The 23,074-nt window shown below is 45.5% G+C and overlaps 1 protein-coding gene across 6 annotated transcripts in view; it reads right to left on the minus strand.

The window, feature by feature from the left end:
- CACNA1E (calcium voltage-gated channel subunit alpha1 E) overlaps positions 1–23,074 on the minus strand; it is a 486,165-nt gene that overhangs the window by 257,827 nt on the left and 205,264 nt on the right. The gene's annotated exons all lie outside the window — the stretch shown is intronic.

The raw sequence follows: 23,074 nt of genomic DNA on the forward strand, positions 1-23,074 counted from the left end.
GTGTAGAGACAAGAGGGTCCCAAGATTACCCAGAGAACAGGTACAGTGCTTGCTAATAAAGGGCCAACACAGGTAAGCATTGAGGGTGTCAGAGAAGGAAGGCTACCTTTCTGAGGGGCTGGGTCTTGAGCTGGTTCCCACAGATAGATTATCACTGCAGGGACTGGTAAAATGGAGACAGGCGATAAACAAGCGACGGAGAGTGAGAGAACATGGAGAGAAGCTTTGAGATGAGAAAGGCACCGAGTCTGGCTCTGCTAAGGTGAAGAAACCATCCAAGGCAATGACACAAGTCAGGCAACAGACATGAGGACGGGAGTAGGAGATTCAGGGACACGCATTTGGGGTGCCACACTACAGTTCCTTTTCCACATCAAAGAGGAAGGAAACACTGTCCACAGGTCCTGATCAAGACAGAGATACAAAGAAAGAAATGATTCGGTTGTGGACATGATGACGGACCAGAGCAGAGGCGAACCGAAGCTGGAAGTCCAGCTATGATGCTCTTGCAAGAACTGGTCTGCTGAGGACAAGCTTGACGAGAGGAGAGGAGGAAGGAGCCAGAGAGAAAAATCAGGGCTTGGATTGATGAAGACATCAAACATAACAGAAAAGTCTACATGACAGGAAGGGTAATAAAACCCACATAAATTCTCAAGCTTGTGGGTTCCTTAGAGATCATTTAACAGAATAGTCCTGAAATGTGGGCCACAGGCTTCTTTGGTAAAATCTATGGGCTCTTTTCCCTGGGGGGAAATGCTCATACATGCTAACTTTTAATAGCACTTCCAATGACTCAAGACTCCCTAAAGTCCATCCATCCGAAGCTTCCAGGCTGTAGGTGAGTAAACGGCAGCCCGGGCCTTCCCTCAGAAGGGCCCAGAAGGGCCTGGAACTGATCCCAGTATTTAGGACACACCTACAGGTCTCCTCCTCATAACCACACAGACCAGTGACACCACCGATGGGAGCAGTGATGTCGGAAAGCGTGTCGTTTTGTAGGAAAGGATCTTCTGTTCTAAGAAAAATCAAGGAGTAGAAAAAAATGAAATAAAAAAAATGTAGTGAGAGAAGTTACACGTCCTGGAATGTCTCTATGTGCTTACTCAAGAAAAAAAAAAAAAAAAAAAGGAAAAGAAAAAGTCACCTTTTTGTAGTCCCTTGACTTTTTGTTTCTGCTTTTACTTTTTTTTTTTTAAGATTTTATTTATTTATTTGTCAGAGAGAGAGAGAGCCAGAGCGAGCACAGGCAGACAGAGTGGCAGGTAGAGGGAGAAGCAGGCTCCCTGCCAAGCAAGGAACCCAATGTGGACTCGATCCCAGGATGCTGGGATCATGACCTGAGCTGAAGGCAGCCGCTTAACCAACTGAGCCACCGAGGTGTCCCTCTGCTTTTACTTTTAATGTACAATTAACTTTGGAAGGGGTTTGCCTTTCGAAAACCATCAAGCAAGTTGTCTGTCCTCCCTTCCTTCACAGAAGTGCAGGGAAGACAATCTCAGTGTGTCCTCCTAGGAAATGGGTCTGCCTTCCAACAGCAGACCAGGATCATCAGTATAATTAGGGCTCAATGGCTGTCTTTGCTGTGGCAATTTCATTTCCAAATGTCCATCCAGGCCGAGGATTTGCATTCCAGAACTGGCGACCTGGGAGAGTTCATCCCTGGTGAATTCTTACGGTTGGATTCTGGCAAAGACAAGACCAAACTGTGGTCAGGGTCGGGGGCTGGGGACACTAAGGAGGAGAGAAGAAAAGAGATTCCCTTGGAGCAGTTCACAGAAAGGCAGGGAAATCCAATGCTAGATCAGTTCATAGAAACAAGCTGTGATCTCTCCAAAGGGAAGAAAATGTTTTTAAACCCTTTTAACAAAATCACTGATAAAGAAAGCAAACCACTAAGGGTACACACTGCCATGTGGTTTGCATTTAAGAATTCTGCTGACCATAACCTATGGGGTGGGGGATCCAGACAAAAATGTAGATGCGAATCGGCTTCGTGGCAAACTCTGGCAAGAATATATATACGACCCGATAGCAAACGTGCATCTGGACAGATCATAAACTACAAGCCCGTGCCTCTCAAGAGCCTCAGAATTTCTTATTCTCATCCGTATTTCTTATTCTTTCTCTTCTCTTCTATCTCTCCTCCATCTCAGCAGCTGCCTGGGGCACCATCAAACTTTCATGGTCTCCCTGCTCTGCAGCACCGTAGCCTGAATACAGATAATCTGCATCAGATGCCTCTGTGTCTCCTTCTACCGATGTGGGAAAGGCATGAGAGAAGGCAGGCAGAGAAAGGGACAAGAAGCAGAGCAGGCAGCACACGCTCTCGGATATGCCGTGCCGTGGAATGTCAACTCTTCCAGAAGACTAGTGTTTCTGCCTCTTCCTGTCGAGCAGAAAACTAAGTCTCAGGAAGGTGAAGCAACTAGCCTACAGTCATATCACCAACAAGGACTAGTACGAGTACTTGGTCAGTTCTGACCCCGAAGGGCATTCTAATATAACACAAAACATCTCCCTGGAATTGACAGCCTGACCGCCAAACAGTCCATTATGCAAGAAGTATTAAAACTCTACTACAGGGACACCTGGGTGGCTCAGTGGGTTAAGCCACTGCCTTCGGCTCAGGTCATGATCCCAGGGTCCTGGGATCGAGTCCCGCATGGGGTTCTTTGCTCAGCAGGGAGCCTGCTTCCCTCTCTCTCTCTCTCTCTCTGCCTGCCTCTCTACTTGTGATCTCTCGCTCTGTCAAATAAATAAATAAAATCTTAAAAAAAAACAAACTCTACTACAAAGTCAGGATTAAGCTCACTGCAGTAGGTGGTATACATGCTTACTGCATGCAAAGGAGTGGGATCGAGGATGGGAGCTAAAACAAAAAAGATAAAAAATAGATTCTCCATCATAAGAACTTAATAATTTAATAATTTTGATATTTATAAGCAACTGATCTATAACATGCTGAGCAATGCAGGAAAAATAAGAAAAAAGAAAAATGGAAAAAATTCTAATGAACAACCAGCATATAAATGAAAGAAATGAAAACAAATAAATCCTCTATTATAATAAATATTAATGTGCATAAACTCCCAAAAGAGGAAGACACAGATGTATCACTGGAAAGCAACACAAAGAAACAAGTATCATGGGATTTTGATTATTTAAGTATGAAGGGATAGGAAGCAAACAAGGAACTAGAGAAGAAATAAAATGGACTGGTTTCTTGGAGTAAATAAATGTAAAATCAGAACTGGAAAGAGAGTTTTTTTGACAAGGGTAAGGGGGCGCCTGGGTGGCTCAGTCAATTAAGCATGGAGCTCAGCATCAGGCTCCTTGCTCTGCGGGGAGTCTGCTTCTCCCTCTGCCTCTCCCCCTGCTTGTGCTCTCTCTCTCTCATATAAATAAATAAAATCTTAAAAAAAAAAAAAAAAAAAGAGGGGCGCCTGGGTGGTTCATTCAGTTAAGCATCTGCCTTTGGCTCAGGTCATGAACCCAGGGTCCTGGGATCGAGCCCCACATTGGGCTCCCTGCTCAGTGGGGAGCCTGCTTCTCCCTCTCCATCTGCCTGCTGCTCTGCCTACATGTGCTCTCTCTCTTTCTCTCTCTCAAACAAATAAAATCTTTAAGAAAGAAAGAAAGAGAAAAGGGTAAGGAGGAAAAAAGTCACACACATCAGCTTAGCAAGGCTTTTTTTCGTAGTCAACTGATAGTGTGCCTTGCTTGATACAGACCTGCTTTATTTATCATTAGGTAAGAACAGTTTTTCATAACTTGAAACCTTACCCTAGGTAAACTAAGATTTGTAAATACGGATCAAATACGAAGTGATTCTAGGACCATAAAGCCCACCCAAGATTCAGTACATTGTAGAAGCTAGTGTGACCCAGTACCAAGTAACCACAGGTTAGAAATACGGGGCCATCAGTTTCATCCCGGCTCTACCAAGAATTTCTGTGGGGCTTAGAGTAACTCAAGGAATATATTTGTTCCATTTGTGCCTCTCTTTCTTCAACATTAAACTAGGGAATAGTAATAGATACTATTTATTAAAAACCTACTATGTGCAAAGCACTGTGCCAAATTTTTTTACACACATCATATCATGATGCTCATAAAATCCTCAGAAATATCCTGAACCCTTAATTTCCCAATGAGGAAACTGAGGCTAACAATAACGCACTCCATCACAGAGCCAGATTCAGACTGCAAATGCAGAACTGTGTACCTCCACAGCCTTTGTTCTTCCCATCCTGCCAGGCTGTCCTGCATTGTAACACTAACCTATTTTAAAGAACTAAATGGAAACCCTGTCTAAAATGATTTCAAGATCAATGTGATATCTAAAATCCAATAATCTGTGGCTCTTTTAATACCCTTTTAACAAAAGACGTTTTCCCAGTAGCCAAAACCAAGGAGTGAGTTTCATATTCCCCTGGATGGGTTTTGACATTCCGGTAGCTACAGCCCTTTACTTTTGTTAGTTACGATGTCTGAAGAGTAACAAATCCAGAGCAGGCAGCCCCCATAATGTAGACATTAGGAAGACAGTACAGCATCATGGATAAAGATGTGGGCTCTGGAATTAGACTACTTCATTTAAATCCTGATTCCACCAACCAGGAGCAGTGTGATAAGGGGAAAATTATAGAACCCATTGAAGCCCTGGTTTCCTGACTCCAATAGCAATAATAATAGTATCTACCCCATAGGGTGGTTGAAAGAATTAAATGAGAAAATGCTTTAAAATGGTTAATGCAGTGCTTAGCACAGGCCATCAGCTGTTAACTAAGTCAGCAGTCTTGGGTGACCGGGTAATCCCAGGTTTCTGCCCATTCTTCTCCTCCCTGCCTCCTGACCTGGCATCACTATGGCAAGGGCCAGCTGCTGAATGGAAAAGCTGTCTTCCAGAGTTAGTAAGAGGAAACATCAAGGAAACTGAATCATCTGGGCAACTCCTTTCTGAAGCTCCTTTCCTTAAGGTCATGAACTTGGAACCAAACCAGCCTCTTCTCTTCAAAGGAGACAGCTCTCCTAGATTCAGTTACAGAACCCTCTTGTAGAAGGCATGTTATATGCTATAGTAAGAAGCAACATAATTAATATCCCCAGGGACCGTTCCAATACTCGCACAATAATAAATCCTTCTCCAAAGACCGGCCACAACCATTTCCTTGTACTGACTCCCCAGTTTATGTGTTGTAGATGTACATGAACTAAACCTCTGACTTCTCAACCTTGTTTGTGCAAACTAAAGATAGAAAAGAGAACCAAGATGTCCTTCAACGAACGAATGGATAAGGAAGATGTGGTCCATATACACTATGGAGTATTATGCCTCCATCAGAAAGGATGAATACCCAACTTTTGTAGCAACATGGACGGGACTGGAAGAGATTATGCTGAGTGAAATAAGTCAAGCAGAGAGAGTCAATTATCATATGGTTTCACTTATTTGTGGAGCATAACAAATAGCATGGAGGACAAGTGGAGATGGAGAGGAGAAGGGAGTTGAGGGAAATTGGAAGGGGAGGTGAACCATGAGAGACTATGGACTCTGAAAAACAATCTGAGGGTTTTGAAGGGGCGGGGGATGGGAGGTTGGGGGAACTAGGTGGTGGGTATTAGAGAGGGCACAGATTGCATGGAGCACTGGGTGCGGTGCAAAAACAATGAATACTGTTACGCTGAAAATAAAAAATTAAAAAAAAAAGTAGGGAGCCACTATAGAATTTAAAAAAAAAAAGAAAAAAAGAAAAGATATCAGTGAACTGAAAAGCTGGTTTTTCCTCTGAAACTGGCTTCTGATCCTCTGTCCTATTGGCTACACTGTTCGGAGTTGGACAGATGTTAACGAGCAGTGATACCCCAGCCAATGTGGATATTTTATAAACAGCTCCTCTGGCTGCCTACTTCGGGGCTTTGTCATCTTAAAGAGGATAGCAACAATACAAAAATTGCATGAAATAAAATAAACTGCTTGCTTCTCAATCTTATCTTCAAAGCCAGATCAAAAGAGGGGGCAAAAGGCATTCAGGGGCTGCTTCTAGTGCAAGTGTCAAGAGAGCAAAATGAAACCCTGTTCCCACTGACCTCCCATCTCCTTCTCGGTTAACTCCACTGCTATGCCTCTTATGACTCAACTACGTCTTGCACATGTTAAACACTTAATAAAGGTGGATAGATGGATAGAAAGCCAAATGGACAGAACAAATTTATTTTCACAGTCTTTCCTCCTGATCAAGTGCTGTTGAGTTCAAATTTAAGTTATCTATTCACCCAGTGCATCTCTATATCCGACCAAAAGCTCTTTGAGGGCAGATATCTTATTATTTATTATTTTATATATTATTATATATAATAATTTTTATAATACATTTTATAATATAAAAATATATTTTGTATATAAAATATATTTTATAATATATAATAATTTTATATATTATTATATATATAATAAGATATCTTATTATTTATTTATTTTTTAGCCCCAGTATGTAGTAAAATGTTCTGTACATGCATGGTAAATATTCCTTGAATCAATGAGTATTACTAGGAATTCCAAGAAGACATTTACTCAGTATCTGCTATACATCAGACAAGTTACATGCATCTTCTCATTTAACCCTCATACAAACAATGAAGAGGTCAGTATTTGTCTCTAAAATTGATGTTCTCCTTTCAACAGTGTGGGGTTGTTGCTGGGAAGCAGCCACACAGTTAGAGATGAGATCTCTCAGTCTCCTTTGCAACTGTTGAGTCATGAGGCTGGTCCTTGCCAATGGGATGTTAGTAGAAATTATGTCACTTCTATGCCAAAAAAATGTAAAAAATGAATATGCCTTCTTCATACTTCTCATTCTATTCCCATCGAGATGTAAACCCTAGGAACCTAGAAGACAGCAGAGGCACCACCTAGAAGGGGACATAAAGTGAAGGAAACCCAAGAACACACTGGCCTGTTCAAGGGGAAAGACATAAACCTAACCCACTTCAATCAGCGGGGTCGTTTCTGAGAGCACTGAGAGTTACTCAATCTAGCACATAAATGTTACAAACGGGGCCGTTAGATTTAAAAAACAAGGTTCAGATAGGTTAAATAACTTACCCAAAGCAATATCTCTGCAGCAAAGCTAAAGTTCAAGCTCAGGTTTGCCTAACACTGAAGTCCTTAGTCTTTCCACGATGCACTGCTGGGGTGACTCGATGTTGGGAATGCACAGATGCACACCTATGAAACCACAACTTCCCCCCACTGCCGAGCACAGTCCAGGCAACTTCGGACTGAGATTTCTTACTCCTCCCTAAGCCTGAATCGATGGCAAGCTCCATGTGGGCAGGAACTATAACAGTTACATTATTGATATATTCAGCATCCAGTATAGTGCCTAGAATCCCATACGCACTTATATAACACATGATGGTTTTTTAGATGGATGGTAGTTGGATAGATGACTAGATGGACAGGTGGCAGGGTGGGGGTGGGGAAGGGTTGCCACTAGGATACTTATGATGAGAAAGGACCAACTACATCATTCCCTGTCCCACATCCTCCTGTAGCAAGGGCCAAGGACGCTGAGGGTCTTTGTAGACTCCAACTATAGCTTCTTGCCCTGAATTTCAGGAAAAAGAGATGTATCGTTAAAGATCTAATCCTGAATGACAGATGCTGGCGAGGATGCAGAGAAAAGGGAACCTTCCTACACTGTTGGTGGGAATGCAAGCTGGTGCAACCACTCTGGAAAACAGCATGGAGGTTCCTCAAAAAGTTGAAAATAGAACTACCCTCATTGACCCAGCAATAGCACTACTGGATATTTACCCCAAAGTTACAAATCTAGTGATCCGAAGGGGCACATGCACCTGAATGTTTATAGCAGCAATGTCCACAATAGCCAAACTATGGAAAGAACCTAGATGTCCATCAACAGATGAATGGATAAAGAAGATGTGGTATATATACACAGTGGAATACTATGCAGCCATCAAAAGAAATGAAATCTTGCCATTTGCGATGACATGGTTAGAACTAGAGGGTATTATGCTTGGTGAAATAAGTCAATCGGAGAAAGACAACTATCATATGATCTCCCTGATATGAGGAAGTGGAGATGCAACATGGGGGGTTGGGGGGTAGAAGAAGAATAAATGAAACAAGATGGGATTGGGAGGGAGACAAACCATAAGTGACTCTTAATCTCACAAAACAAACTGAGGGTTGCCGGTGGGAGGGGGGTAGGGAGAGGGTGGTGGGATTATGGACATTGGGGAGGGTATGTGCTATGGTGAGTGCTGTGAAGTGTGTAAACCTGGCGATTCACAGACCTGTACCCCTGGGGATAAAAATACATTATATGTTTATAAAAAAATAAAAAATAAATTTTTAAAAAAAGATCTAATCCTGCTCTCCTCTACCAAGCAGTAATCAAATCAAGATCTATATTCAAGCTGAAAAATCTTGAGAAAAATATTTTTTTTTCTTTTAGGACAGTAAGACGAGATATATATACACACGGGGTGAAGGAAAGATGGACATGCAGCGGCTAAAAGGGAGTTAATGATCCAAGAAGGCATTTGTGGTCAATGGTTTAAAAAAAAAAAAAAAAACAACCACACACACAAAGGGTCCAAAGACTGACCCTGGAATACCTACCCCTAGGCAGAGATCTGGGTGTCTCCGACCCAACTTACATCCTTCCTGTCTAGCCACTCACTGCTAGAGACTGCACCACCCAACCCAGAACTAGACTATGTCTTGATCACACTGTACCTAGCTGCCCTATGTCCCTCTCTCTCTATTCCCCACCCCCCTCTCTCTATATATTCTACTCCAGCCAGACAGATCCCTTCATGAGTGTGAACACTATGTCTAGTTTCTACTCCCCCCACCACACCTACATCAGACCGAACACCCAAACTCTGTCTGCTTGATGAAAACCAGCCTTTACCTTCAGGCAAGGAATTTCCAATCAGACACAAGAATACCAGGCACACAATGGCCCCTCTCCGGGCCTCAGCTCCTTCTTGTGTAACAAGGGGTCACATGGATCCGTTCTTATACTTTCAACCATGAGGCTCCCTTACAATGTCAAAATCTAAAACCCACTTTGCCCCCTGGAGGCACTATTTCATGAGTATAACCCCATAACAACTGTGTTAAATAGATGTCCGTATCCACCGCTACTAACACCCCTTTTTTATAGAGATCCTCTATACATGTCCTCTAGGCACTGAGGCTTTCAGAAGCTGGGTCACTTGCCTACAACCATCGAGCTATTAACGAGCAGAGCAGAAATAGGAATTCAGCTTTGCTTGTCCACAGAGTACTATCGGCTAAAAGAAAAAAAAAAAAACCCTATTTATTCAACAACGCTTTTGAATACATTTATTTTTTCTAAATCACAATGGCACCCACACGCTTCAGAAGAACGATGCTGTGGTACATGTTGTGGGAGACGTCGTTCAGCAAACAGCCAATACTGGATGTGGCCATGGATCTGCCGCCCACGGCAGTAACTCCAGGGCTCTCCAGGGTCCCAGGGCCCACAGACTGAAAACCACTGGAATAGCTAGGTGACACTTTAGGTATATTTCTGCCTTCACCGTCTATCTGTGCTCCTAAAATGTGAACTTCTGGGTGCTTTCTTGGTGTGTAGCTTCGGTCTGGTATCTGGTCAGGCACCACTCAGGGGAGTTGAAGTCAGAGAAGTCCCTTCTCCTTCATCTGCAGTAGCAGCTGGTCAGACCTTTGAGTTATCATATTCCCAACAGAGAGGACACACCCCAAACTTGGATTTGTTTGTTGGAGAAGAGAGACTGATGTCAAAGTCACTCTGATAAAACTTTAAGGAGTCAGTGAGAATTGTCATCTTCTCTCTATCACACACACACACACACACACACACACACATAAGTACGCACACACCCCACCCTCCATGGTACCTGCCTCCCCCTTACCCAATCTTTTTGAACGAGTGTGAGAAATGAAAACAGAGAAGGGCGAGGGAGAGGCAGGAGAGGACAAGGCAAGAACAGAGAGGAGGAAGCTGGAACATGAAGGAGTGGGCTGTGCTCCTCAGGAGAGAGGATGTGGGATTGAAGTAGTAATTAGGAAAGACTGGGGACAGCAGTGAGCACCTCCCCATCTCCAGCACCGGAGACTAGCTGTGAAGCATCCATCTGGGCGACCTGTCTCTAGAACAGAGACTACAACACTTACCCAGAAAGGGAACCAGGGGGAGGCCTCTATTTCCCTCTTCCAAGTGAGGAGTGAGTAGATGGTGAATGCAGAGCACTGTGAGCTCTCGCCGGATGGAGCCCCTAAATCACAAAATGTTGTGTTTATGGTGGTTATTAACCAGAGTTCAAGTGGGATCCAGATCCAGCATCATGATGTGTCACAGGCTTAGAAGGCAGGAAAAAAAGAGAAACATCCCATAAACAAGCATGTGGGTTGGCTTGATCTTTTGACTATTGTTCTATCAGAAAAATAAAAATCATAATAATCATATAGCAATGTTCTCGCAAAAGCATTTTTAAAATAATGTCTCCACTGAATATCAAAAATAAAAGCCCACACACTCATCAATTCTTACCCATTATTTGAATCAGTAGGAGATGCTCAGACTGTGAACCCAGAAGGCAGGACTATGTCTCTGCTCTGGGCAAGATGAACAGATCTTTAGCATATAATGGGCTAGATTATAAGGTCTGCTGATGGGGTTTTGGTACAACTCCAAAAGGTTAAACAAAATTATAGTTGAGGGCAGTGCTGGAAGGAGGAGGCAAGACAGAAGAGAGGGACTCTTGGAGGACACTAATTGTGTGTCCCTAATTTTGAGCAGACACAGAGTCATTCAGGGAAGTGGTTCTATTGTCCCATCCCCATTCATGTGCTGCAAACGGGTCCACTTTCCTACTTGAAACCACACAGTGGCATTCCATGGAACGCCCCTGGTAATGCAATGTGGCCCTGAATGACGTGGCCCCCGCCTTCTCCAGCCTCCCTCAACTTACCCTCATCTCCATCACAACGTGACAGGCCCGTTGGTCTTGTTTCCCAGACCTGCCAGGCTCTCCCACCTCTAGCCCTTCACAGCTGCCCTACCCTCTGCCTCTACCCTCTTCATCCCACCCCCTTCCCTCTTGTCTTCTTTTTCCAGCCAAATGCTACCCAGTCTCCAACCTTCCATATCAACAGCAACTCCTTGTACGTCCTCCCTCAGATTAGATTAGGTTCCCAGTTTAAAACCCTCCCAGCCTCCTAACAGGTCTCCTTGGGAGCACTTTAAAAACGACTAAATTTAAGTATATTTAACATCTGTCTTCTGTGCTGGGTGGCAAGCTCTAAAACAACAGAAAGGACATCTCTCTCCATGGCCGCATCCCTCGGAGTCAGCACAATGTGCGGAACATGGAAGGTGCTCGACGCATACGGGCCGCCTCCACCCTTCCTTCCTCCGTGTCTTTGACTGGCCCCTCCAGGTCTTCCCTGGAACCTGAACCCCCTGGAACCTGAAACCCCTCCAGGTTTCAGATGTGGGTACAAGGCATGTTCAGCCCTCAGTGGGCCAAGCTGGAACAGACTTCACCCTGGTCATCCCTTTTCACCCAGACTTTTGACTCAGACCCAACAGCAAAGACACAGCAGACCCGTCCATTTCATTTTGTCTCCCCATGGCCAGTTATGTGGCCCTGGGCTAAGGACCAACGCCATAAGCCCAGCTGGGCTCCACAGGGGTGGGAGGAGGAGGTGAGATACATGGGACCCCCAGAGTGACGTAAATCATGAGACTTCAACGCAAATGTCACCTCAAATTGTGAACCAGCCACACCTGCCACTCAGCCTCCCAGTCACTGTCCCAGAGTTACAATCCAGGGAGAAAAGGCATGGCCTTGAGCTCCTCTCCTAACCACTGTGTCACCACGGCCCAGGCTTCTGACAGAAGAGTGGCAGCTGAGACAGAAGGAAATGAAAGACAGGGTTGGAGGACATTGGAGTTTGGTCTTGCCAGTCAGCTCTCCTCAGAGCAGGAACTAGAGCTCTCTGATGGGGCATTCTGACTGAGGGAAGAGGGACATTCTCTTCAGCCCTCCTTTGTAACAACCAGACCCCTCTAACCTGTGTATATCTGTATGAAGGAGAGAGGAGAAATGGTGGGCCAGAAGACGAAGCCAAAATATTAATTAATTAATTAATTAATTAATTGATTAAAGGCAGGGGGCCGGGGAATCTGGGTAATGCAGGGTTTTCATCATCGGTAAAGATGAACAATGAAGGCCTCTCTTCCAGCTGTTACTCTTGGACTTTCTTTGTTGTTGTTGATAATCACTGTGGAAGGATTTGATCAGTTCTGATGAGATTAGATACGCTACCAAAAGGGAGTGAGAGAGATTCCACATTCAAGTTGCAGTAAACGTCAGTCGTGAAACAAAATGACAAGCAATGGAAATCATTTAATTAGCCACAGTTTTGGAATTTGCAGTAGACTGTAGTGAAACTTGTCTCTGTGGCCGCAAGTTTTATGCAGATAAATGACTGTTCTGAATGAGCGCTACCGAACCAGAGTATTTTGGATACTTTCATTGTTTATACACCTTTTTTTTTGAAGGTACTTTATGTGTATTTTAGCATTTATCTTCATATTATCACTGTCCTGGGGGAAGGTATCACTGCTCACTGATTTGCTATTTTGTTTCATGGCCTTTCGGGGCACTTTTGCTGAGGCCGCTGGGCCTCAGAGGATGATAGAGCGTGGGCTCTGGAATTGTTGGTAACAGAATGAAAATGGCATTCCCTGTCCTTCGTAGCTATTTGGCTACAAAGCACCTGACGTAGCCCCTTTGAGCATTGGTTGCCTCAACTGCGAAATGGAGACAGTTGTCAGCCTTGCTGCATTCCTACATTTAAAATGACCTGTACCAGGGCTGAGACGCAGCATGAAGGCTTTCCCATTTAAAATAAGACGTGTTAGCCATGGCTAACAGACACATGAGAAAATGTTCATTATCACTAGCCATCAGGGAGATTCAAATCAAAACCACACTGAGATAACACCTTACACCAGTCAGAATGGCCAAAATCAACAAGACAATAAACAACGTGTGTTGGAGAGGATGTGGAGAAAAGGGAACCCTCTTACACTGTTGGTGGGAATGCAGGTTGGTGCAGCCACTTTGGAAAACAGTGTGGAGATTCCTCAAGAAATTAAAAATAGAGCTTCCCTATGACCCTGCAATTGCACTACTGGGTATTTACCCTGAAGATACTGATGTAGTGAAAAGAAGGGCCATCTGTGACCCAATGTTCATAGCAGCAATGGCCACAGTTGGCAAACTGTGGAAAGAACCAAGATGTCCTTCAACAGACGAATGGATGAGGAAGATGTGGTCCATATACACTATGGAGTATGATGCCTCCATCAGAAAGGATGAATACCCAACTTTTGTAGCAACATGGACGGGACTGGAAGAGATTATGCTGAGTGAAATAAGTCAAACAGAGAGAGTCAAGTATATGGTTTCACTTACTTGTGGAGCATAAGAGATAACACGGAGGACATGGGGAGATGGAGAAAAGAAGGGAGTTGGGGGAAATTGGAGGGGGAGATGAACCATGAGAGACTGTGGACTCTGAGGAACAATCTGAGGGTCTTAAAGGGGCGGAGGGTGGGAGGTTGGGTGAGCCTGGTGCTGGGTATTAAGGAGGGTATGCATTGCATGGAGCACTGGGTGTGATGCATAAACAATGAATTCTGGAACACTGAAAAGAAATTAAAAAAATAAAAAAATTTTTTTTTAAATAAACAAATAAAATAAGACATGTGAGCGCCTGGTGGAATGGGAGCCATCACCATCAATACTGGCATTGTCATTATTTCATTCGCTTGTCACAAGACACAGTGAAAAAGTTAGAGCAAGTGTTGTCCTCACTTCACAAAGGAAACTGAGGCAGGGATCATTGAAGTGTCACCCAGCATCACGGAGACAATGCGTTGTAGTGTCAGGACCAGAGCCCACGAGCTCCGAAACATTCAGTCCACTAGATTAAACTGTTTCCATAGAAGATCTGCATATATCCTCCAGCTAATAAAAAATCGTATTTGTTTCTTCCCACCCCAGCTGAACGGCCTAAGCACAATCAAGTAGCAGCAGCTTCCCACTGTCAGGGACAGTGGGGCACAACCACAAACCAGGCGGAGGGTCCCTGTTTGCCGCGATCCGGCTATGACACCCTCCACAAGTTGCTTGGCCTCTGGGGCCTCCGTTTGCTCTTCTGTGACAGATAATAAATAAGGGAAAGCCAAGGGGCACCTGGGTGGCTCAGCCTGTTACGTGTCTGCCTCTGGCTCAGGTCATGCATGATCTCTGGATCCTGGCATTGAGCCCCGCGTCTGCCTCCTTGCTCTGCAGGGAGTCTGCTTCTCTCTCTCTTTCCCTCCCTCTGCCCCTCCCCACTGCTCCTTCTCACTCTTAAATTAAAAAAACCTTAAAAGATAAATAAATAAGGGAAAGCCAAGTCAATTTAGCATCCTCCTAAATCTGAAATTCAGTAATCAAGTTTTATAACTGTAAACTTCACTTTCCTTTGTGTGTTCTCTTTAAAGATCTGTACACCTTCTTTTTCCTTTCAACACCTGTCCTGCTTCCCCCTCAACCCCTCCTGTGGGCAACCACTCTGCACTCATCACCTCTGCTAGCTCCTGACTTCAGGGATACGTGCATTAAATAGTGCTGCTGAATTGCACATTTCACACAGATGAACTTGAGCTTCATGGTGGACTCCATCTGCAACACAGACTCCAGGGGACACCTCTCTGCCCAGGTGAGGGGATCTGCGTCAGCCACAGAAGGCAAATGTAAACACTCCCCTCAATTCAGAAGCCTACCTGGTAAACCTACAGAATGAATATTTATGCTACATCCATCTCTGCTTTGCAGACATGCCATGGAATGCCCCTGCTGCCACGCTCTCCCACACACACTCACACACGTGGAAGAGGGCACGCACCGGAGGGCACACACTGGAGGGCCCTAGGAGGGACACGGTCTGACTTAGAAAGCAACTGGCCATCATATTTTCTCTAAGCTGTTCGGAATGGACGTAAAGCCAGAAAAATAGCCCCAAACCATCCTCCGCATGGATTCTGAAGCTTCCCCCACTCCCTCTCCCACTTCCTCCTTATTAACACCACAGCCAGTTCAGGCCTTACTCGGTTCTCTCCAGTTCCAGCTTCCATCAGTCAGTGGAGGAGGCAAGAAGCAGCCTTTCAGGAAAGAGAAATGATGCCAAAACCAGAACATAGTAGCTGCTCAATAAATATCTTTTGAGTGACTCAAAGATAATACTCAATATAGAAAAAAATGTCCCTTCATAAATGAAAGGACAATTACCCAGCACTCAAGGAGTAATCCCAACTCACCCACCTGTCCACTACCACCTGGGACCCTCCTTCAGAGTCTCCCTGAAGGAACTGGGTTTCTCACTGGCACAGAGCTGAGAGATCCCTAAGCTCCACAAGAAACAAAATTCCTTATTCTAACTCCAGCCTTCCCATCATTCATCTACCTGGAGGAAAACGCACTTTAAAAAATAGTAATGATAATGTTCTGATGAAAGGAGCTGCCGCAAGCAGCAGCCGTGTGCCCCCAGTGTGGGGTTAGAAATGACAGTCCCTGAGGACATGGAGATGTCCAGGCGAGCAGTCACCAACTGTGCCGGGAACAAGAACCCGAGAAGCAGTCCAGCATGAGGGTTGGCAGAGCACCCCACCATCAGCATTAGGGCACCAGAGTCCTCGTTCCCTTCCCCTGACTCAGCTCCTCCAGAGTGAAGCCCTCACATCTCCTCACCCAGCCTCAGTTTCTCCATCTCCCAAATGACAAGTTCCAATGCCCCCTCCCCTTACCCAGCCCTCCCGTCCCCCCCACCTCCCTGCTTCACCCACGGAGAGCAGAGAGGATGAGCACAGGGCGGGTCTGTAAATCCTGCCAGGCTCACGGTATATAAATACAAGTGTTGTGGTACTATTACCACAGAGGTTTAAATCGGGCAGGGGGCCCCAGGACTGTGTTGGCAAAACCTCCCCCACATTCTTGGCACTGGAGATGGGGCTCCCACCGGGAAACTGCTTTCCTCGATCTGTAGCTGCTCAGGAAACTCGTGTATTAGGGCGGCCTCCTTACAGAAACCCTCTAAAAATACCTATCAGTGTATATTTAGCTCCAGATACCATCCTCCTACCAACAGGCTTCAGGCTGAAGCACTCGGCGTGTGCTGCTCAGGAAAAGCTGGGGACCTGTACTAGCAGCCCCCCGCATGTCCTCTGGCTTTTCTCTTTCCTGCTCCCTCTTCCTTTATCTATCCTCTCTCAGCTTGGTTATGCACATCCCCCCAAACTGCGGCCCAAGACATGGCCATGGCTCCCTTCTCCTCTCCCTGCCAAGACCTCAGAGTGGATTGTTTCCAGGATAAAGAAGTCCTGTGCAGAGTTAGAACGCATCATTCCAGTCCGGCTCAAAGCCTGCAGGGGTTCCCCACTGCCCCCCACCCTGGCTAAAGCTCGGGCTCCCGGGCCAGGCCGGCTTGGGCTCCTGCAGACCTCCAGGCTCAGCTCTCAGACGCCACCGGCCAACACCCCAGAACTGTCCTGCTTACTCTCCCTCTCACAACTGCAAGGATTTGGACGAAGCGTTCCTTCCCCCGAAAACCTCCTCTTCCTTGTCTAAGTCCCACCTGCCCATCTTGCAGCCGAATTTAAACGTTACTTCTTTCGGAAAGTTTGCCCCAACCCCCCCCCCAAAGGTAGGTTGGTGCCCTTCCTCTTGGTTTTCATGATACATGGTTCTCGGCACGGGACCCTCAGCCCCAGCCCACCCACACCCACGCACACTGAGCACAGTGCCTGGCACACTGTGGGTGTGCGACCATGTCTCGTGAAGGAAGACAGAAGGGCGGATTAAGGGGCTCAGTAGAAAAAATAGAGGAAAAGCCCCAAGCTCAGATATACCTACCCACTCTCCAGGGCTTGCACGCAGACACTCACAGTTAAGGGAACAGTCAAAACAGGTCATCTCCCACAGTATGGATGCCAAAACTGCTGGCACAGCATGCTCTGAGCAGTAACTACATACATACATACATACGTGTGCATGTGGGATTACATACTACAGTCTTTGGCACGTGGATTAACTAATGGCAGCTTTCATTGTACAGCAAATGGCAGGTGACCCACTCCTGTTGCTTTCTCCTTATCAGCCCCTATAGCTACGTCTAGAAGGCTGGGTCTTCAATATTCTGCCCTGACCCTACCCTCAACCCCATCACCCAGGAAGCAATCCCCAAAAGGTAACACTGAGAACCCTGTAAACAGACCCAAGTGACTAGAACCCTGTACCTCTTACTAACCGAGAGACTGAATTCCCAGCTCTCCTTTCTCTAACAGAGTGATCAGAATGGGAGCCAGCTGGGACGAGTCATAGCTACATGAGAGAGACGTTGTAGATTAAGGTGAAGGACTGGTAACAGACAACACTTCCCTACGCCCAGGCCCAGGCTTCCCTCGTACTCTCTTTTGCATCCTATAGGTGATGAGAGATTCTGGGATGAAGCAAAGGATTCGATTCAATTAACATTTACCTACTACAATCCAGGCCCTGAGGCTACAAAGAGGAATAGTGTTGAAAGACAGTCCTCCAACACTTGTTTCTGGTCTTGTTGATTTTGGCCATTCTAACTGCTCTAAGGTGGTATCTCAATGTGATTTTGATTTGAATCTCCCTGATGGCAAATGATGATCAATATTTTTTCATGTGTCTGTTAGCCATCTGTGTGTTGGAGAGGATATGGAGAAAGGGGAACCCTCTTACACTGTTGGTGGGAATGCAAGTTGGTGCAGCCACTCTGGAAAACAGTGTGGAGATTCCTTAAGAAATTAAAAATAGAGCATCCCTATGACCCTGCAATTGTACAACTGGGTATTTACCCCAAAGATACAGATGGAGTGAAAAGAAGGGTTATCTGTACCCCAATGTTCATAGCGGCAATGGCCACAGTAACCAAACTGTGGAAAGAGCCCAGATGCCCTTCAATGGACAAATGGATAAGGAAGATGTGGTCCATATACACTATGGAGTATTATGCCTCCATCAGAAAAGATGAATACCCAACTTTTGTATCAACATGGACGGGGTTGGAGGAGACTATGCTGAGTGAAATAAGTCAAGCAGAGAGAGTCAATTATCGTATGGTTTCACTTACTTGTGGAGCATAAGGAATAACACAGAGGACATTGCGAAAAGGAGAGGAGAAGGGAGTCGGGGGAAATCGGAGGGGGAGATGAACCATGAGAGACTGTGGACTCTGAGAAACAAACTGAGGGTTTTGGAGGCGAGGGGTGGTGGTAGGTATTATGGAGGGCATGTATTGCATGGAGCACTGGGTGTGGTGCATAAACAATGAATTTTGGAGCACCGAAAAAAAATAAATTAAATTAAAATTTAAAAAAAGAAAGAAAGAGAAACAGTCCTTGCCCTTACTTCCCTATTCTTAGCCACAGCTTAGTAGCGTCTCTGAGTTCCCATCCTCCTCTATCACTCACCCATCTCTTCCAGGTACTATGATTTATTATAAAGACTAATAGGGGATAATGACTTCAAATAATTTAGAATTTTCCAGGTGGCCTAACAAATGTTTAGACACCGCATGTCCTGAATTGTTAGCAATACAAGAGATCCCAGGTTATGTAAGGTACTAGTTTGTTAAAGGAATGGCAAATTCCACTGTCTTTTAGGAGAAATGAGAATACATTAACTTTGGTATGTCACAGTCCTAGCCCTTGCTTGAGTGCTCCATGATACAAGTTTGTTCAAAAAAATGGGTAAACGCGTGAATGAACGAACAAGCCTATTAATGAACTTGTGATTCAGCTTTTACACATAAACCCCACAAGAGCTGAGCTACAGGGCTTCTTAACCACAGAGAGAAGTCTTAGGATGGACATATGGGACTCTGGTCCTCCTCAAGTCACGTGGGAAGCTGCAGCTCTGGGATGGGGATATTTGCCAAATCATGCCCCGCCCCACGCACCCCACATTGCATCAAGGGAACTGAAGGAACACGCCCTCACAGAGATTGCATACGACACACAGAGCCCGTGAGCTTGGCAGGTGGCTGACAGTGTGCGGGAATGAGTGTGAAGAAGGACCCTGGGGCCAGCAGATGTCGGCTCCAGTGCTGGATGGAGCAGTTTCTAGTAAGTCACAGACCCTCCCCGAACCTGTTTTCTTCGTCTATGAAATGAGGATAACAAGACCTCATTTGGGGGATTATGAGCCTTAGATGAATAAAGCACATACATTAACTTCTTAAACCATGAACTCTCTCAACTTATAGACCTAAGAATACCAGAGGTGGGAAGGTCAGAGGGGCCCAGTCCCCAGCTACTCCTTCCCTAGCAAAGGTCACTGATAGAAGGTCTTTCACTGAACCAGCCGTCTGACACCTCAACACCTCCTCCCTCGGTCCCTCTCCTCGAGTCACACACTGAGAGCTGAGAAGTTGTGCAGTCTCAGCCCGAGGCACTGTGTCACGCTCCAGCACCTGTCATTCCCTCTGTACACAGGAGGAAAATGCGCGGGGACACCTGGAGCTCCGGTGGGAGGTAGGGGCTGCCAGCAGGGACCGCAGGAAGCCCGGAGAGGGGGCTGTCCCAGGCAAAGCACCAGCCCTGGGTCAAAGGGCACCGTGCCGACCCTGGAGCTGCGGTCAAGAAGCAGTGACCTTGGGCAGCGCACTTAACCACCCTGAGGACTTGATGAGTCACATCAAGAGGCTGATCTGCCTGACTACCTGGTTGGTATTATATCTTACTGCTTCTAAGACCCCAAGAGTTGTAAGGTGCCCCATGAGTTCCTTCTTAGCAAAGACAGGAAGAAAAGTGCTGTCAATGACACAATATTGTGTCCTTATTGTAAGACACGGGCTGACGTCGACGATGCTCCAGCTTGGGAAATGGGCGCTGGGGAGCGGTGCGATGTGGTGTGTGAGCACACCATGTGCACGGCAGGCCAAATCCGAGTAGCCATTCCTGGGGAACCCTCAGCACGAACCCTCAGCACCAAGCCCTTTCCCTGGGGCACATCCACATGGGAATTAAGGAGAGAGAAAGAAATCAGGAGGTGCAGGAAGAACAGGGACAAAGTCCCGTTGGTTCCAATGGACAGCAGAGACTTTTCAGCAAAGCCTGAAGAGCCACTATTAAGAGGTTGGAGGGCTGGGTAGGCAGAGAATGAAGAGGATGAGTGACATGGCCTCAGTGTCACCACCTGGGCCCACTCGTGTGTACCCCGACACTTGCGGACGAGGACACAGAGGGCCCTCCTGGCCATACTAATGGAAAGATCCCGGTGATTCCTACACACCCGCTCCTCAAGTCACATGGCAACCCTTCTGGGAAGCCAGTGCCTCAGTTTCCAACAGTCTTCTCACATCCTGTCAAAGGGTCCAGTTCCTCCACCTCCCCTCACACATACTAGCAGCCGGACCCCACACCAGAATGGCAGAGTCACCTTTGGAAGCACTTCGACCTGTCATGATGCCTCTCAAAATGTGATATCCTAAAGACGTACACTGGAACATGTTTAATCATTAACTAAAATAGCCCAAACCAGAAGGCAACCTCGCTGTCAAATCATGCTAAAAATGGAGAAGTTGGGGAGCCTGGGTGGCTCAGTGGGTTGAAGCCTCTGCCTTAGGCTCGGGTCTTGATCCCAGGGTCCTGGGATCGAGCCCCGCATTGGGCTTTCTGCTCAGCAGGGAGTCTGCTTCCTCCTCTCTCTCTGCCTGCCTCTCTGCCTACTTGTGATCTCTGTCTGTCAAATAAATAAATAAAATCTTTAAAAATGGAGAAGTCCACATCTTCCATGGACATCCATGTAATAAACTGCTGGTCAAGCATTACAGATTTTTACCAAAATATGGAGTAATATGTACTACGCCCATATGGCTTTGACAAAAGGCCGCAAAATTATATGCATTGAAAAGAAAACTTCCTTAGCACTGAAAGGTCTGGAAGGAAACACCACCAAATAGTTCTGAATTCTTCATCACTAAACTGTTTTTCTCTTTTGACTTTCCAATATTTTGTTTAATGGACACATAATAGTTTAAAATAAAAATAAATGGATGAGGGGCACCAGGGCGGCTTGGTCAGTTAAGCGTCCAACTCTTGACTTCGGCTCAGGTCATGATCTCAGGGTTGTGAGATCGAGCCCCACATCAGGTTCTGTGCCGGGTGTGGAACCTCCTTAAGTGTCTCTCTCCCTCCCCCTCTTCTTTGCCCACCCCCAACTCTCTAAATAAGTAAATGGTGAAATGAGAAATTTCAAATGGCCTCTGACACATACAGAACTCAACAGTACCAAGAGCGCACACAATGTTGACCTATAAACCACATGCATTACAGTATGTGGTACTTTGCTCCCAGACAGAATCACAGTATTTCTAAAGGACTCAGATTCTCATTTAGACCTTTCACGATATAGTAGTATTAGTTATGTTAAGGACATTTAAAATATCACCAAGCCATTATCAAAAAGTCAAAAGATAACAAGCCTTGGCGGGGACGTGGAGAAAAGGGAACCCTCACGCACTATTGGTGTGAATGTTAAATTGGCACAGTCACTGTGGAAAATAGTATAGAGGCTCCTCAAAAAATTAAAAATAGAAATACCATAAATCCAGCAATCCCACTTCTGAGTATATAACCAAAGGAAATAAAACCACTAACTTGAAGAGATACTTACACCCCCATGTTCACTGTAGCATTATTCACAATAGCCAAGATAGGAAAACAACCTCAAAGTCCATCGGTGGGTGACAAAGGAATGCTATTTAGCCTTAAAAAAAAGAATGATGCCATTTGCGATGATATGGATGAACTCAAAGGGCATTATGCTAACTGAAATAACTCAAGCACTGAAAAGAAAACTACTTCATGATCTCATTTCTATGCAGAGCCTTAAAAAAAAAAATCGAACTCATGGTAACAGAGAAATGAATGGTACTTGCTAGGAGCTGGGAGTGGGGGAGAAACCTGTCAAGAGTACAAACTATCAGTTATAGAAGAGTAAGTCCCGGAGACCAGCATGGTGACCACACGGTGACTACAGTTAATAATAATGTACCGTACACTTCAAATTTGCGGAGTGGAGCTCAAGTGATCTTACCACACACATGAAACAGGTAACCGTGTGAGATGACGGGTATGTTAATTAGCTTGATTGTGGTAATCATTCTGCAGTGTGTATCTAAACATCACAACACGCACCTTAAATATATACAATTTCCATCCGTCAATCATACCTCAATAAAGCTGAAAAAAATAAACCATGAGAAACATGGCCCAGGTGTTCTGCATTGTCTATGACCACGCACTTCTGAAACACGATGTACAAATTATCTTCATAGACTAAGCCGTGTTTAAGATTCAGTAGTATAATTTTTTTTTACAAGAGTAACCTTCAGAAAATCCTCCCGTAAGACAACAGATGTTTTTAAACATCATCGTCTCCATTTATCTGTTCCCTATACTAAGGGTTTGCCTGCTTATGAGCTCCATTCGAACATTCCAGTCCTCTACACCTTCAGCTTCTTCTCTTTCACTTAATCGCAATTGGTGGGAAGGTTAAAAGTATGAGTACTGCATGTGTTCTACAAGACATGAGTAGACGCGAACATTCCCAAGCTCTTGTTTTCCTCAGACTTTATCTACCTCCGCTCCTCTGTTCCCTGGAACAAATTTCCTCTTTGTTCCCTTCTCCTTTTGATCAGTCATGATGGTGGCTCCTAGATTCCCCTCCTCGATTTTTTACTGCATTCTCTTCTTTTCCACACAGGTCTGGCAAGCAGCTGGGTGTGGGACTTCTCAAGTCACACCCCTTACTGCCGTAGCCATGCCCACACAGGCCAGGGGCTCCCCCATGAGGCCTGGGCCACTACCCTCCCATGCAGGCACCAAAAGCCACCAGACACAAACAACAGCGAGCAACCACAAAAGCCCAGAGAGTCATGCCC

This window comes from Lontra canadensis, unplaced genomic scaffold (genome assembly GCF_010015895.1).
Source record: "Lontra canadensis isolate GAN:19392208 unplaced genomic scaffold, GSC_riverotter_1.0 scaffold24, whole genome shotgun sequence".
Lineage (NCBI taxonomy): Eukaryota > Metazoa > Chordata > Mammalia > Carnivora > Mustelidae > Lontra > Lontra canadensis.